Genomic DNA, 16,670 nt, shown 5'->3' with positions numbered 1-16,670 from the left:
TCCTTTCTCCTCGGTTTTAAAGTTTGGTCATTTACTATGTTAATTGGCATGGCAAGACATTACAAGGAAATGCACACACAAAGCGCGAAGTGACTGAATACTAAAAGTATAAGTGAACAACCTGAAATGCAGCTTTATCCAGTCTGAGCGCTGCATGGCTGTCCATGCATGCAAACTCTCCACGCCGTAGCCTTTCAATGTTAGTTGCTACTATGCTTTGAAAACACATCTTTGCTTCCTGAGCAGCCTGCCATAGTCATGAGGGGTTGCTAAATGCCAGATGTCAATGTCCATGGATAAGGTGTCTGTGTGGCTGGTATCCATAGATTTTGCCCTGTGATGCTGTTTAGACCTAAGCAAGGTTGAGATCCTTTTGAACAAGCATGGAACTGAAGTCACCAGGCCTGATTTGTTTGCCAAGAATGCACGATGTCCAGCTTCTTTGTCATGTTTGATGAGATAGGAAGATATATTATGATGATGAAGTGAGCCCTTAAAAGGGCATTTGACAAGCAAAAGTCCCCTTAACTGGCAACACCGCCTACCAGCAAAAAGCTCACCTCACCACTTATCAAAAGTACCAACAATGGAGTCAAATGTTCTTGACGTTAATTTTTTTTTACATAGAATTCCTATAGTGTGGAAACAGATCATTTGGCCCAACAATTCCACACTGACCCTCTGAAGAATATCCCCCCCAGACCCATTTCCCTACCCCTATTACTCTACATTTCCCCTGACTAATGCACCTAACCTACACATCCATGAACACTACTGGCAATTTAGCATGGTCAATTCACCTAACTTGCACATCTTTGGACTGTGAGAGGAAACTGGAGCACCCAGAGGAAACCCACGCAGACACGGGGAGAATGTGCAAACTTCACACACACAGTTGCCCGAGGTTGGAATCGAAGCCAGGTCACTGGTGCTGTGAGGCAGCAGTGCTAACCACAGAGCCACCATGTGTTAAGACCGGCTTCATTTGATTTCTCACCTGATTTAGCCACAAATCCCACCATAGTCCATTTTACTCAGACCCTTAAAAAGTTCTGCCTAAAGTGACTAGTACAAAATGAAATTGGAACTTTCTGATCAAGTTGCAAAAATTTGATGGCCTGCATCCAAAAGTGCGAAAGGAAGTAGTTCTGAGACAGTGGAGGCATTGGCTAAAATATTCTGAAACTCACTGGATTCTGTGAAGGTTCCAGTGGAATCCCTGTGCAAGATGGACAAAGCAGAAAACTAGAGGTCAGTGAAATGAACATCTGTCATTATTAAGAAATGAATAGCAGGACAATTAGAAAAGGTTAATGCAATCAAATGGAGTTAACATAGTTTTGTCAAAGGGAGGTAGGACTAATAAATTAAACTGCATTTATTTCAATGCAAGGGGCCGAACAGGGAAGGTAGATGAACTCAGGGCATGGTAAGGAACATGGGACTGGGATATCATAGCAATTACAGAAACATGGCTCAAGGATGGGCAGGACTGGCAGCTTAATGTTCCAGGATACAAATGCTACAGGAAGGATAGAAAGGGAGGCAAAGGGTGGGTGGCCTCTTGCTGAGATATTTGTATCATCGATAGTCACAAGTGAGGTGCCGGAATACTGGAGGTTGGCTAACGTGGTGCCACTCTTTAAGAAGGGTGGTAAGGACAAGCCAGGGAACTACAGACCAGTGAGCCTGACGTTGGTGGTGGGCAAGTTGTTGGTGGGAATCCTGAGGGACAGGGTGTAGTATTTGGAAAGGCAAGGACTGATTAGCGATAGTCAACATGGCTTTCTGCGTGGGAATTCATGTCTCACAAAGTTTTTTGAGGAAGTAACAAAGAGAATTAATGAGGGCAGTGCGGTAGATGTGATCTATATGAACTTCAGTAAGGCGTTTGACAAGGTTCCCCAAGGGAGACTGATTAACAAGGTTAGATCACATGGAATACAGGGAGAACTAGCCACTTGATACAGAACTGGCTCAAAGGTAGAAGACAGAGGATGGTGGTAGAGGGTTGTTTTTCAGACTGGAGGCCAGTGACCAGTGGAGTGCCACAAGGATCGGTGCTGGGTCCTCTACTTTTTGTCATATACGTAAATGATTTGGATGCAAACATAAGAGGTACAGTTAGTAAGTTTGCAGATGACACCAAAATTGGAGGTGTAGTGGACAGTGAAGAGGGTTACCTCAGATTACAACAGGATCTTGACCATATGGGCCAATGGGCTGAGAAGTGGCAGATGGAGTTTAATTCAGATAAATGCGAGGTGCTGCATTTTGGGAAAGCAAATCTTAGCAGGACTTATACACTTAATGGTAAGGTCCTAGGGAGTGTTGCTGAACAAAGAGACCTTGGAGTGCAGGTTCATAGCTCCTTGAAAGTGGAGTTGCAGGTAAATAGGATAGTGAAGGAGGTGTTTGGTATGCTTTCCTTTATTGGTCAGAGTATTGAGTACAGGAGTTGGGAGGTCATGTTGCGGCTGTACAGGACATTGGTTAGGCCACTGTTGGACTATTGCGTGCAATTCTGGTCTCCTTCCTATCGAAAAGATGTTGTGATACTTGAAAGGGTTCAGAAAAGATTTACAAGGATGTTGCCAGGGTTGGAGGATTTGAGCTATTAGGAGAGGCTGAACAGGCTGCGACTGTTTTCCCTGGAGCGTCAGAGGCTGAGGAGTAACCTTATAAAGGTTTACAAAATTATGAGGGGCGTGGTTCGGGTAAATAGGCAAAGTCTTTTCCCTGGGGTCAGGGAGTCCAGAACTAGAGGGCATAGGTTTAGGGTCAGAGGGGAAAGATATAAAAGAGACCTACAGGGCAATTTTTTTCCACACAGAGGGTGGTACGTGTATGGAATGAGCTGCCAGAGGAATTGGTGGAGGCTTGTACAAGTGCAACATTGAAGAGGCATTTGGGTGAATAGGAAGGGTTTGGAGGGATATGGGCTGGGTGCTGGCAGATGGGACTAGATTGGGTTGAGATATCTGGTCGGCATGGACGGGTTGGACCGTCCATTTGCTGTATTTGCTGTATTTCTCTATGACTGTGATTCTATGGAAAATGCATTAATAAATTTTCTAGAGCTCTTTGAGGATATAATGAACAGTGCTGTTAAAAGGGATGAGAATATGCTAAATTTGGATTTTGTGAAGGAATTTGATATCTTGACATGTAAAAGGTTACTGCACAAGATAGGAGCTCACTATACTGAAAGCAAAGTATAAACTGAAGACTGATCAACACACAGATGGAGTCAGGATTAATTGGTATTTTTCAAATTGGAAAGACCAAAGGGCCTCAATTATTTACTATCTATGTTAATGACTTGAAGGAGGGGCAAGAGCGTAATGAATAGAATAGAATTCCTACAGTGTGGAAACAGGCCCTTTGGCCCAGCTAGTCCACACCGACCCTCTGAACAGCATTCCACTCAGAACTACCCCTTTACCCTATCCTGGTAATCCTTCATTTCTCACAGCCAATCCACCTAGCCTACACATCCCTGGATACTAGGGGCAATTTTGTATGACCAATCCACTTGACGTGCACATCATTGGACTGTGGGAGCAAACTGGAGCACCCGGAGGAAATCCCTCGTAGTTACTGGGAGAGTGTGTAAATTCCATGCAAATAGTCACCTGAGGAATCGAACCCGGATCCCTAGCATTATGAGGTTGCAGTGTGAACCACTGAGCACTGTGCTGCCCCTTATATAACCTAATATATCCAAATTTGCTGCTGATACAAAAATAGGTGGGAGGGCATGTTGTGATGAGGACAAATGGGCAAAAGCTTGGTAGGTTGTGTTTAACATAGGAAAGTGTGACATCATGCATGTTGGTAGGAAATATCAAAAGGCAAATTATTTAAATGAGAGAGACTCCAAAAAAGTGAAACACAGGAATCTGCGTGTTCTTGTGCATGTTACATGTAAAATAAGTATGCGGGTGCAGCAAGTAATTAGGACCGGCAAATGAAGTTTTGGCCTTCATTGCTACAGTATTGGCATTTAAAAATAACAAAGTTTTATTACAAGAGTGCATGGTGTTGGGGTGAGGCCACCCCTGCAGTACTGTGTACAGCCTTGATCCCTGCATTTAAGAAAAACAATACAAGCATTGGAGGCAGTTCAAAACAGATTCATCAATTTGACTCCTGGGATGAAGGGGTTCACTTGTCAAGAATAGCTAAATGGCTCAAGCCTTTATTCATTAAAGTTTAGTAGAATGAGAGATGATCTTTTTGAAACATACAATAATCTGAGGGGCCCAGACACGGTAGATGTTGAGAGATATTTTTGTTGATGGGGGAGTCTCAATGGGACAGTTACAGAATAAGGGGACACTCATTTAAAATTAAAGGAGGAGTTTCATGTCTCAGAGGGTCACAAATATCTGGAACTCTCTATCCTAGTTGTGGAGACTATATGACAAAGTATTTAAAAAGGAGGTAATAAGATCCTGAAATTTTGAAGAGTTGAGGACTGAGGAACTGACCAAAGAGGAGTTGACGGTTGAGACAGATTAGCCATTCTTTTACAGAATGGCAGGGTAGCCTTGTGGGCTGAATGGTTTTCTCCTGCTCCTATCTCTTATGTTGATATGACAATAGGAGTGAAACATGAAAGAAGAAGTCAAGCAGCACTCTTTCATAGCTGTTGCATGTATTTAGGAATGATTCACAAAGAAAGAATAAAAGGAGTTATGAAGAAACCTCTGAAGCCCTCAAATGTTAATGTTCACTCAGTGATATACAATTTCTTTAGATTAGATTAGTGTGGAAACAGGCCCTTCGGCCCAACAAGTCCACACCGACCCTCCGAAGAGCAACCCACCCAGACCCATTCCCCTACACTTAACACTACGGGCAATTCAGCATGGCCAATCCACCTAACCTGCACATTTTTGGACTGTGGGAGGAAACCGAAGCACCCGGAGGAAACCCACGCAGACATGGGGAGAATGTGCAAACTCCACACAGACAGTTACCTGAGGCAACAAAAATCAACTAAATATGAGCAACTTCTGAGGTTAAGTGATCTTACCAATTTGCACCCTTAAACTAACAAAAAAGTTAGTTAAGAAAAGTTCCAAAATGAAATCTGAAGAATAAAACTGGGTGTTGATATATCATATACTACACACCTCCAGCTTATATGTACAACTTATTTCAAATGGTTGGAAATTTTATTGAAGCAAAACTTGAATGATTAGAATATATAGAATAAAAAAATCTCTAGATTTAGAGCTAAAACTAAATTTGTAAGCTTCTTTTCTTGCACAGAAGTTACTAGATACTGCAATATTTTCAATAATTAGAATTAAACTAATTGAAAGGAAAGAAAGTCAAGGGCAAGAAGGTGGGCCCACCCATTTCCATCAAAAGGAAACATGAGATGAAAAAAGTTGTGAGCCCTCAGTTCAAGAACAGACCCAAAACCTTTGAGATTGGTCAGGGCATCCAACCCAAGACAGACCTGACGAGATTTGTGAAATAGTCTCAGTGTATGCAACACTTCAGCAACAAAGCGTCATTCCGTACAAGCATCTGAAGGTGCCTCCAGCGATTAGTCAGTTCACTCAAGCCTTGGAGAGGCAGACGGCCACTCAACTCTTCAAATCGGCCTTTAATACAGGCCTGAAACAAAGCTAGAGAGAAAGCAGCTGCTGTTAGTCTGAGCCCATCTTAAGGCAACTGGGAAGGCAGACACTCCCACAAAGAGACTAGCAGTTCTCAAGCAGATGTGAACATGTCATCACTTAGGTGGAGAGTATGAAAGTTAGTGATTGTCGCACATAGCCTTGATCGTATTGAGCTGGTTGTGTTTCTGCCAGCTGTCTACCAGAAGTTGGGAGTTCCTTGCTGCATTGTATTATGAAGTTGAAAGCACGTGAGAGAGTGAAAGCTGGCAAACACCTGTGATGTCACAGAAAGTACTGGACAATTTGAAGATGTAACATTTTGGCTATAACTTAGATCCTGAGTTGTTTTCACAGCAGTTTGAATTTAACCAGTTTAAATTATGCCCCACGATATTAAAACCCAATTGAATTTGCATTTTATTATTTTGACAACATTGAGCCAATGAGATGATCCGATGTTTTGGGGTATAAAAAGCAGGCATTTTGGACAGTTAGCCAGAGAAACAGCACCTTCTGCCATCGACAGACTGCCTGCAAACCCTCTCTTTAAAAAGTACCTTTATTGTATGAAACATCTTTGCAGCAAAAGACCGAAGACGACCCAGAGAGATCAACAGAGAAAGTTCAACACCAGAGCTGCGATCTGGTTTTGAAAACTGATTTGCTGTAAATTTAATAGAAGCTTTATCGCAGCAGTACATCGTTCTAGAGTGGGAGGTAGATAACAAATCTTTAAGAGAAAGAGGATTAGAGTTGTAAATGGTGGTTGGTCAATGTTCGCTTTTGGAGTTAAAGAATAAAATTGTTATGTTTTCTTCAAATAGTAGAATGTGGGTCGGTCTCGGTCGCTTACATTTGAACAGATTATGAGGTGAGATGAGCTTTTCTGTGTGTTTAGTTTAATGAGCAATAGGGTTTACCCTGTGTCATAACAGTTGTCATTGGCAAAGTCAGGTTTGTGCATCTGGTGCACCGAAACACTGACAACTGCCATGCCCTGGCTCAGATCAACCCTGAGGATAAGGGAACAGTGGCCAATGTGATTGAGGCCGTGTTGACAAACTAAAATAAGCGATTTGATGAGATAATCATCATTCGGGTGGTGGCATTCTGTACACCAAATCTGTGGGCTAGATTGCAAAGGCTACGGAACTGGCAACCAAACTGTGTTGACTCAATGCCCACTTAGTTTGTTGTGCACATCAGGAACAGTAAAACTAATTATTTTTTAAAAATATAATGTTTACATATTTTCTCCAATTTCATATTAAGTACATTAAATAAATTGCAGATATTTTAAGTGTAGCATATGAAAACCATATTTAAGTCATTGCAGCATTTCTACTTTCTCATCAGCTGCTATGATAGCATATGGTAACTCAAATAATGAATGATATATCACGTGTTACTCTGCATTGATGAGCTTACTTAGTTACTAATTTTTCAACATAAACGTAGAATAAATTTTAAAATGTCTTGGAACTTTTCTCTTCATGCTCAATTTCAGCATTGTATATAGAAGTAACTACAATAAATCACACAAGTGTTGCAGCACACAAGGAGGCCATTTAGGCCATCATACCTGCACTGACTCATTATAGGAATATTATATGAAATCAATCTCATGTTTTTTCTCATAGCCTTGCAGATTATTCAATAAATAAACTAATGAAAATGAAGTGCAAATATATTAGATGTAAAGTTTTAGAGAACAATTATCAATTCCAGAAATTGGATTTGGAGATAATTTGCACTGGAATGGTACAGTTAACTATAAGTGGTTAAAAACATGGATATTATTAAATAATTGAGGGTATGGCATGGTGGCTCAGTGGTAAGCACTCTTACCTCATTGTGCAGGGACCCAAGTTCAATTCTAATGTCGGGCGACTGTCTGTACGAAGTTTGCAAGTTGTCTCAGTGTCTGCTTGGGTTTTCACCAGGCACTCCAGTTTCCTCCCAGAGTCCAAAGATGTGCAAGTTAGGTGGATTGGCTATGCTAAATTGCCCATAGTGTTCAGAGATATGCAGGTTAGCTGCATTAGCCACAGGAAATGTAGAGTTACAGGGATAGGTTAGGGGATCCATCTGAGTGGGACGCTGTTTGGAGGGTCAATATGGGCTTGTTGGACTTAATGGCCTGTTTCCACACTGTGGGGATTATATCATTCTATGAATTGGCAATCATATTTAAGACGTGTGATGGCATTCATTGAATCTACAATAAACCAGTGGTCTGAGGTTATGCAATTAGAATTTGCAGATCCAATGCAGCATGGTGGCACAGTGGTTAGCACTGCTGCCTTACAGTGCCAGAGACCCGGGTTCAATTCCCGCCTCAGGTGACTGACTGTGTGGAGATTGCACATTCTCCCCGTGTCTGTGTGGGTTTCCTCCGGGTGCTCCGGTTTCCTCCCATAGTCCAAAGATGTGCAGGTCAGGTGAATTGGCCATGCTAAATTGCCCGTAGTGTCAGATGAAAGGGTAAATGTATGGATGGGTGGTGGGTCGGTGTGGACTTGTTGGGCCGTAGGGCCTGTTTCCACACTAAGTAATCTAAGTAAGTAATCTAATCAATATGAAATTAGGTATTGATTTCACATCTGCTTCTGTTCCTCAAACTTGATAGAATAATTGGATCTCTCAAAAGGAGTTTTGGAGGTTCAAGGGAGAATTGTTTTGAATAAGAGGAGATTGGATATGATAGGAAATGACATAAATGCAACAAAATAAGAAATCTTGGAATTCAGTTCTGCTTTTATAAAAAAAACACAAAGCACTGTGGATTCTGGAAATCAGAATCAAAAACAAAAGCAGAAACAGCTGGAAAATCTGGAGAGCTGGAAATAGAAACAGTTGGATTTCTGACTGAGCATTAGTAGGCAGTGTTGGCAGGGACAATTGTGAAGAGTCCCTGTTTGTGGTATGCAAAACTCTCCAATCTCCACTCAGCTGGATATGAACCATTGGAGCTATCACTGAGATGCATCATTCAAATCAGTAGTTATAAACATACCATGCACAATCACTATAATAGTTAAGTGAATGGAGGAAACTAACTTCCTGCCTTGTCAGTTGCGGTGTGGCAAATTGTGAGAATGCCTACCACAGAGAAAATAGTTTCCAACTTGAGTCTCGAGCATGCCTCTTAAATGAATCTGTGTAGCTGTTCACACAGTGCATACTTTGGGTGCCAACCTTAAATAGGAAGACTGATCTGTGGCTTTACGATGCATTGCTGAATTTCACTTAAGTTGGTCTGGAGCTAAATGACAGGACATGGTGCTGGCATGGAAGAATACTGATGACCAAATGATAGGCATGAAAGTAGGAACTCTATACCTGCAATTATAATTCATTGTCCTTGGCTCCCAATCTGAGCCTTTTCTTGCCTTTCCATTGCCAAGTCCCTGCACAAGTACATTTGGAGTAGTTTTTGGCAGGGTTCTCAGGCCTTCAAAACTTAGAAAGAATACATTTAAAGTGTTGCATCAGCCTGGAAAAGAATATATCAGGTATAGACATGAGAGAACGAATGAATCCTTAGAAGAGTACGAAGGCAGTACGAGTATACTTAAGTGAGAAATCAGGAGGGCAAAAAGGGGACATGAGATAGCTTTGGCAAACAGTGTTAAGGAGAATCCAAAGGGATTTTATAAGTACAGTAAGGGCAAAAGGGGAAGTAGGGAGAGAATAGGGCCCCTCAAAAATCAGCAAGGCAACCCACGTGTGGAGCCACAGGAGATGGGAGAGATACTAAACGAGTATTTTGCATCAGTGTTTACTGTGGGAGGAGGACATGGAAGATATAGAATATGGGGAAATATGAAAAATGTCCACATTATTGAGGTGGCGATCCTGGATGTCATGAAATGCATGCAAGTGGATAAATCCACAGGACCTGATCAGGTGCACCCTAGAACTCTGTTGGAAGCTAGGGAAGTGATTGCTGGGCCGCTTGCTGAGATATTTGCATTATCAATACTCACAGGTGAAGTGCTGGAAGACTGGAGGCTGGCTAACGTGGTGCTACTGTTTAAGAAAGGTGGTAAGGAAAAGTCAGGGAACTACAGACCGGCGAGTCTGACATCGGTGGTGGGCAAGATGTTGGAGGGAATCCTGACGGACAGAATTTACATGAATTGGGGAAACGCAAAGACTGCTTAGGGATGGTCAGCATGGCTTTATGCGTGGGAAATCATGTCTCACGAACTTAATTGAGTTTTTAGAAGAAGTAACAAAGAGGATCGATGAAGGCAAAGTGGTAGATGTGATCTATTTGGAGTTCATTAAGGCATACAACAACGTTCCCCATGGGGGACTGGTTAGCAAAGTTAGATCTCATAGAATACAGGGGGGAACTAGCCACTTGGATACAGAACTGGCTCAAAGGTAGAAGACAGAGGGAGGTGGTGGAGGGCTGTTTTCAGACTGGAGGCCTGTGACCAGTGCAGTGCCACAAAGATTGGTGCTGGGTTCACTGCTTTTTGTCATTTATATAAATGATTTGGATGTGAACATGAAAAGTAGAGTTAGTAAATTTGCAGATGACACCAAACTTGGAGGTGTAGGGGACAGCGAAGAAGGTTACCTCAGAGTACAACGTGATCTTGATCAGATGGGCCAATGGGTTGAGGAGTGGCAGATGGAGTTTAATTTAGATAAATGCAAGATGCTGCATTTTGAAAAAGCAAAAAATCACAACCTGACTTATACACTTAATGGTAAGGTCCTGGGGAATGTTGCTGAACAAAGAGACCATCAAGAGCAAATTCATAGTTCCATGAAAGTAGAGTCGCAGTAGATAGGATAGTGAATAAGGCATTTTGTATGCTTTCCTTTATTGGTCAGACCATTGAGAATAGGAGTTGGAAGTCATGTTGTGGCTGACCAGGACATTGGTTGGGCCAATTTTGGAATATTGCGTGCAATTCTGGTTTCCTTTGTATCAGGAGGATGTTATGAAACTTTAAAGGTTTCAAACAAAATTTACATGGATGTTGCCAGGCTTGGGGGATTAAAGCTATTGGGAGAGGCTGAATGGGCTGGGGCTGTTTTCCCTGAAGCGTCAGAGGTCTTTTCCCTGGGGTGGGGGAGTCCAGAACTAGACTGCATAGGTTTAGAGTGAGAGGGGAAAGATATAAAAGGGACCAAAGGGATGATGTTTTAAGACAGAAGGTGGTGCATGCATGGAATGAGCTACCAGAGGAAGTGTTGGAGGCTGGTACAATTACAGCATTTAAAAGGCATCTGGATGGCTACATGAATAGGAAAGGTTTAGAGGGGTGTGGGCCAAGTGCTGGCAAATGGAACTAGATTAGGTTAGGATATCTGGTCGGCATAGACGAGTTGGATTGAAGGGTCTGTTTCCGTGCTGTACATCTCTATGACTCTATAACCTGAACAGCTTTCTTCTCCTCTGCTGAGTTCTCACAGGATGGACTATGCAGAAGCAGTGGAAAGCATATGACAAAATTATTATGATGCACACACAGCATGTTAAGTTTCCCTTCCTTATAATAGCAACCCAAATGTATTACTTCGCTCTACTACATGACAATATCCATTGAGGAGAGAGGCAATGGTCGGATGTATGACTACATTATAATATTGTGCAAAGAGAAAGTTCAGAAGGTAACATTTGTGAGGTCAGCACAACGTGAAACATCATGCTGAGAGGCATGCCTTACAGCAACAATTGCAGCTAGGTTGACAATGGTCATCATTTTAGAAATGAAAACCTTCCACTTCAGTGCATAAAATTATTAGAGTTGATGATTTTAAAAACAATCTCCTGATCAGATACGCAAAATACTGATTTGTTAGTCATCATGTTCTCACTATTTCACCATTCGCTTGTCACTGAAACTACTGTTTATAATCAGCATTCATAATAAAAAATCTTTTGAACTGAAGGATAATTAGTATATTTATAGGCCCTGTTAAAATTGATTTAAAGTGCATGACATTACTCTTCCCACTGCTTCTTAGTTCTCTACAACATTCCAATGGAGCAGCATTATATTTCTTTTAAATGGTTCCACTCTAGGTAATTGTAATAAATGTCTGCAATCAAAGCAGGAACTATTTTAATTTGAGGAAGAAAAGGCAGAGTGAAGTTTTTAATCACAGACTGTGTACTTTTGTGACCTTTTAAAGATTGAAATACATAATAGCTCACCACCTGAGAGGGAGGATTCAAGTAAATTCAACAATGCAACAAAATGGACTAAGTATTTAAACAATAATTGCAAAGTTTTAACGACATCAGACATATTCATATTTTTGGAAAATACAACCGGTTTGCATTTCCAACCAGACAACCTAACCCAACAGAAATTGTAGCATGGTACAGCCATCAAATATGCATCTGATTTCCAGTGATTGCGCAAGAAATTGGAGCCTGAGAGAATTACGGAAATGACCATATGTGATTAGAATGGCTTTCATCTGCATTTTGTTAGGCCAGACATTGATTTCACTTTGGCCATGAACAGTGAAAGGCCAGCTGTAGCCTAGGGTGAAAGCAAACACTTCAAAATATTGAAGCAGCTGTGTTGACTATCAGTAATCTATTCAATATTTCAACTTTTCCAAAAATTGTAAGAAAAACACCTAAGATCCACTGCAGCAGTAAACACCTCAAAAAAATTGAGATCAAATATATCATATAGCAAATCTTAAAAAAAAAATTGTGTTAAGAACAGGGAGGGTGAGAAGAAAACAGGACTTCACAAAACAAAGAGGTTTCAACAAATATTAAACAGACAATAGTCACCGACATTGGAATTGCTACTTTATAAAAAGGGAATGAAAATGACAGGAAAGAGAATGTGAGGCAAAACAAAATTTTAAAAAAGTTACTGCATCTACAAGAATGAGTCTTTGAATTCAAAGACCTTACTCTATCATGCAACCCGTTAACATGAAAATTATAAACTGAAACTTAAAATAAAAACCTAGAACAAATGCTCAGAATCAGGAATTTTAAAATGATAAATAGCAATGTTCAAAATACACAGGGATGATGGGCAAATCCATCCCTGAAATCCCAAACTGTGCAAGAAATTTCAATCACTGGTAACAATGCGAGAAAAGTCACTTTTGTATGTAGAATGCAGAGTGTATGAAGACTGCTTCTCCAATCCTCGGTTGGCTCGCTCCTTCATTTGATGGTAGACTCACTACTGAGCTTATTATCTGCAAATGCCAGAGAGAAGTGGCCTATAAGTGGAAAAGCAGCAAGCAGTTATGAAAATAAGTGATGGCAGTGAGGGAGTAGCCAGGGTTTACACCTTTTGCTGGGGCAAGACTTACACCTTATGCCATGGGCTATGCTTTTATTGGAGATCCGTGGATTTTGCGGGAATAGGGGTGGGAGGGCAGTGTCTGCTACAACAAAGCGGCATGTGGTGTCTGCCATGGAACAGATGACTACATTATGTCTGGGTAGGGGATAAAAAGGCCACAAAAAGGCCTGGTTAAAACCTATTACTTTGAGCAAAAGGATGGAAATGCATGAGCTGTGACCTCACCAGTCTGCAGAAGTTGTGTTTAGGATGATGGCAGAATTAAGAGTCAGACATTTTGGAAAAAAAAATGTTAACAATTGTTTTATGGCAATTTAAATACCATGATGTTTAGAAAATTAATATTTTCCTTGAATATCATTGCTTTAAGTTTAATGGAAGGTTGATAATTATTGAGGATATTGAATGCTGCTTCTTTGTAAGTTCAAATATCGCACACACCAACTCAAGTACAGAGACTGCATTACTAATAAATAAGTTGCAAGAATAAAATAGTAGATCTGAAAACCAAAATGTCGCCTCAGAAAATCAAAAATAGGCCCTGGAGAAATTTCAAAAGTGGTAAATAAAACTATTTTGTGTCCTGATTAACAGTCAAAGAACATTTATTTTTGCAGTATTAAGTGTGCTAGTTTTTTGTTATCATTTCCACATGTAAAAATATGAATCAAGGAAAGTCTGTTCTGAAATACATCTGATTTACTTAGTTTTAAATTAAGAGGATTAATACACAGCCAACTGAAACATCAACAACAATGTACAATCAAAATACACTAAGCATTATCTCTCCGATGGAGAAGAATAATCAGAAGTACAATGCAACACGATGGCTCCATGGTTAGCACTGCTGCCGCAGAGCGCCAGGGACCTGGGTTCAATTCCAGCCTCGGGCAAATGTCTGTGTGGAGCTTGCACATTCTCCCCATGTCTGTGTGGGTTTCCTCCAGGTGCTCCGGTTTCCTCCCACAATCCAAAGATGTGCAGGTTAGGTGAATTGACCAAACTAAATTGCCCATAGTATTTAGGGATGTCTAGGTTATGTGCATTAGTCAGGGATAAAATGTCGAGTAATTGGGCGCAGGAATGGGTCATTCTTCGGAGGGTCAGTGTGGACTGGTAGGGCCAAAGGACCTGTTTCCACACTGTAGGGTTTCTATAAAATAAAGTATCAGACTAGTTTTATTTAAGTCTGTAAGTTCAAAGCAAACTGTTCCCACCAACAGGGAACATTTTAAATTTAAGGTTGTCCTTTCAAGAATAACCAATTTTAAAATTCCTCATAAAGTTTAATAATCAATAATTAAATCAAGATATTCTTTCAGTAGTTAATTTCAGTTACTTTTTAACAAACTTCAGAACAACAATTGTTATATTACATGAGGCAGCTATTCAGCCCACAGTGTCTGTGCCCACTCTCCATGTATCAATCAGGAGTAGGTTATTGAGCCTCTCAAGTTTGCTCCATCATTTATTCAGATCATGGCTGATTGTAACCTCAAATCTGCATTTCCACCCACCCCGATACCTTTTTATCCTCTTGCTGAACAAGAAACTACCTATCTTTTCCTTAAAAGTATTCAACGACTCTCCTTTCACCATCTTTTCAGAGAGAGACTTCTAAATCCTCATGACTGTCAGTAAGGGAAAAGAAATGTCAGTTCTTATTTTAAGATTACACAATTCTAAAATAAGGTTATAGTCCAACAGGTTTATTTGGAAGCACTAGCTTTTTGAGCGCTGCTCCTTCATCAGGTGGTTGTGGAGTATAAGATCATAAGATCAGAATTATTACGATCTTATACTCCACAACTATCTGAAGGAGCAGTACTCCAAAAGTTAGTGCTTCGCAATAAACCTGTTGGACTATAACCTGGTGTTGTGATTTTTAACTTTGTACATCCCAGTCCAACATCGGCATTTCCAAATCATGACTGCTTTTAAGAGACGACCCTGATTTTCATCAGTGATTCCTACTAATGCTAGACTCTCTCATAAGTAGTAATATCCTCCCCACATCTACCCTGTTTCAGACCTTCATGATTTTGTGTTTCAATCATGTCACTCCGCTCCACTTACTCGCCTGCTCACCATAATCCTTAATTCCTTTACTGGTCAAAAATCTATCTTAGACTTAAAAACAGTAACTGAGGTGTGTTCTTCCACCCTCCTGTTTGTCTACTTTGGATGGCAGTCTTTTTTTTGTCTCTAATGAGGTAGATTAAACTGATTCACTGGGCAAGGAATTACACTGATTCACAACTTTTTGGGCGAAGAAGCTCTTCCTCAACTCAGTCCTAAGTATGCTTCCCCCATATTTTGAGGCTATGCTCCCTAGTTTGACTTTCACCCACCAATGGAAACAACCTCCCTGCTTCTATCTTATCTATTTCCTTCATAATTTTATGTTTCTATTCAATCCCCCCTCATTCTTCTAAACTCCAATGGAGTATACTTCCAGTATACTCAAGCTCTCCTCATAAGCCAACCCTCTCACTTCCAGAATCAATCTAGTGAACATCCTCTACACCGCCTACAGTGCCAGTGCATCCTTTCTTAAATAAAGAGACCAAAAATGCACACTTTACTCCATCTCTGGCCTCATCAGCACCCTACACAGCTGCAGCATAACCTCCCTGTTTTAAACTCCATCCCTACAGCAACAAAGGTCAATATTCCATTGGCTTCCTTAACTATCTTCTGCACCTGCAAAACATTTTTCTGAGATTCATGCACAAGGACACCCAGGTCCCTCTGCACAGCAGCATTCTGCAGTTTTTCACTATTTAAATAGTAGCCAATTTTGTTGTTATTCCGACCAAAATGAATGACCTCACATTTACCATCATTGTACTCCATCTGCCAGACCGTTGTCCGCTCACTTCACCTATCTATATCTCTCTGCAGACTTTCCATGTCCTCTGCTCCTAGAATCTCCCATGAGGGGAAACATTCTCTCAGCATTTATCTGTCAAGCCCCTTAAAATCCTATATGTTTCAATGAGATTATCTCTCATTCTTTTAAATTCCAATGAGTAAAGTCCTAACCTCATAACATAATCCTTCCATATTGGGAATGAACCCAGAAAATCTTCTTTGAACTGCCTCTAAAGAAAATCGATTCTCCTGCAAATAAAGTACCAAAACTGGCCAGATTTTCCTTTCTCCTATATTCTATGCCTATATTAAAAAAGCTATGTGTCAAGAAAAACTGCCTATACCATAAAATCTCAACACCTGGTGAGAACATGAATTTCCCAAACGACGGACTACTCTCATTCCTAAACTCCAAGACCAAGGTTCTGTATTTGAGTAATTTATCTCATGTTATTTATATACACTTTCGGACATATGTCAGAAACATTTTTGTGGGTTCTTCCAGTGGTCTGTTGAAACCTTTAGTGGAAGATTAGTGGAAACACTAACATTAGATAAGACTTGCATTGCAGTTGTAGTTGGAAGGAGGAATGCCCTTCCTCCCGCTTCACACTTCTTCCATAGACATTCGCCACAAGGTAAAAACATCAGCAAGCTCTTAAGACAATTTGATTCACAAAGAATTAAATTTAATTTTCAGATTTGCAGTGTTTAGTTTAACTAATACAGCTCTTCAGATTCTAACATTTTACAAAATCAGCTGTAATGTTGTCTGCTCCACTTACTCTCTAATGGACATATACAATGCCAAGTAATTTTCACTTTGCTTTCTTTTGTTCACCTCATG

General features: G+C 40.6%; 1 protein-coding gene and 1 pseudogene across 4 annotated transcripts in view; one reads left to right on the top strand and one right to left on the bottom strand.

Moving 5' to 3' along the window:
- Positions 1-16,670, bottom strand: part of LOC122551068 (neurobeachin) — a 991,558-nt gene that overhangs the window by 431,766 nt on the left and 543,122 nt on the right. The gene's annotated exons all lie outside the window — the stretch shown is intronic.
- Positions 3,828-6,812, top strand: LOC122551020 (large ribosomal subunit protein eL8-like; annotated as a pseudogene).

This window comes from Chiloscyllium plagiosum, unplaced genomic scaffold (assembly GCF_037043375.1).
Source record: "Chiloscyllium plagiosum isolate Xiang-an unplaced genomic scaffold, Cpla_swu_hap1 HiC_scaffold_6, whole genome shotgun sequence".
NCBI classification, from domain to species: domain Eukaryota; kingdom Metazoa; phylum Chordata; class Chondrichthyes; order Orectolobiformes; family Hemiscylliidae; genus Chiloscyllium; species Chiloscyllium plagiosum.
Note: the sequence above shows the minus strand (reverse complement) of the source record. Positions and strands in the feature narration are given on the sequence as shown.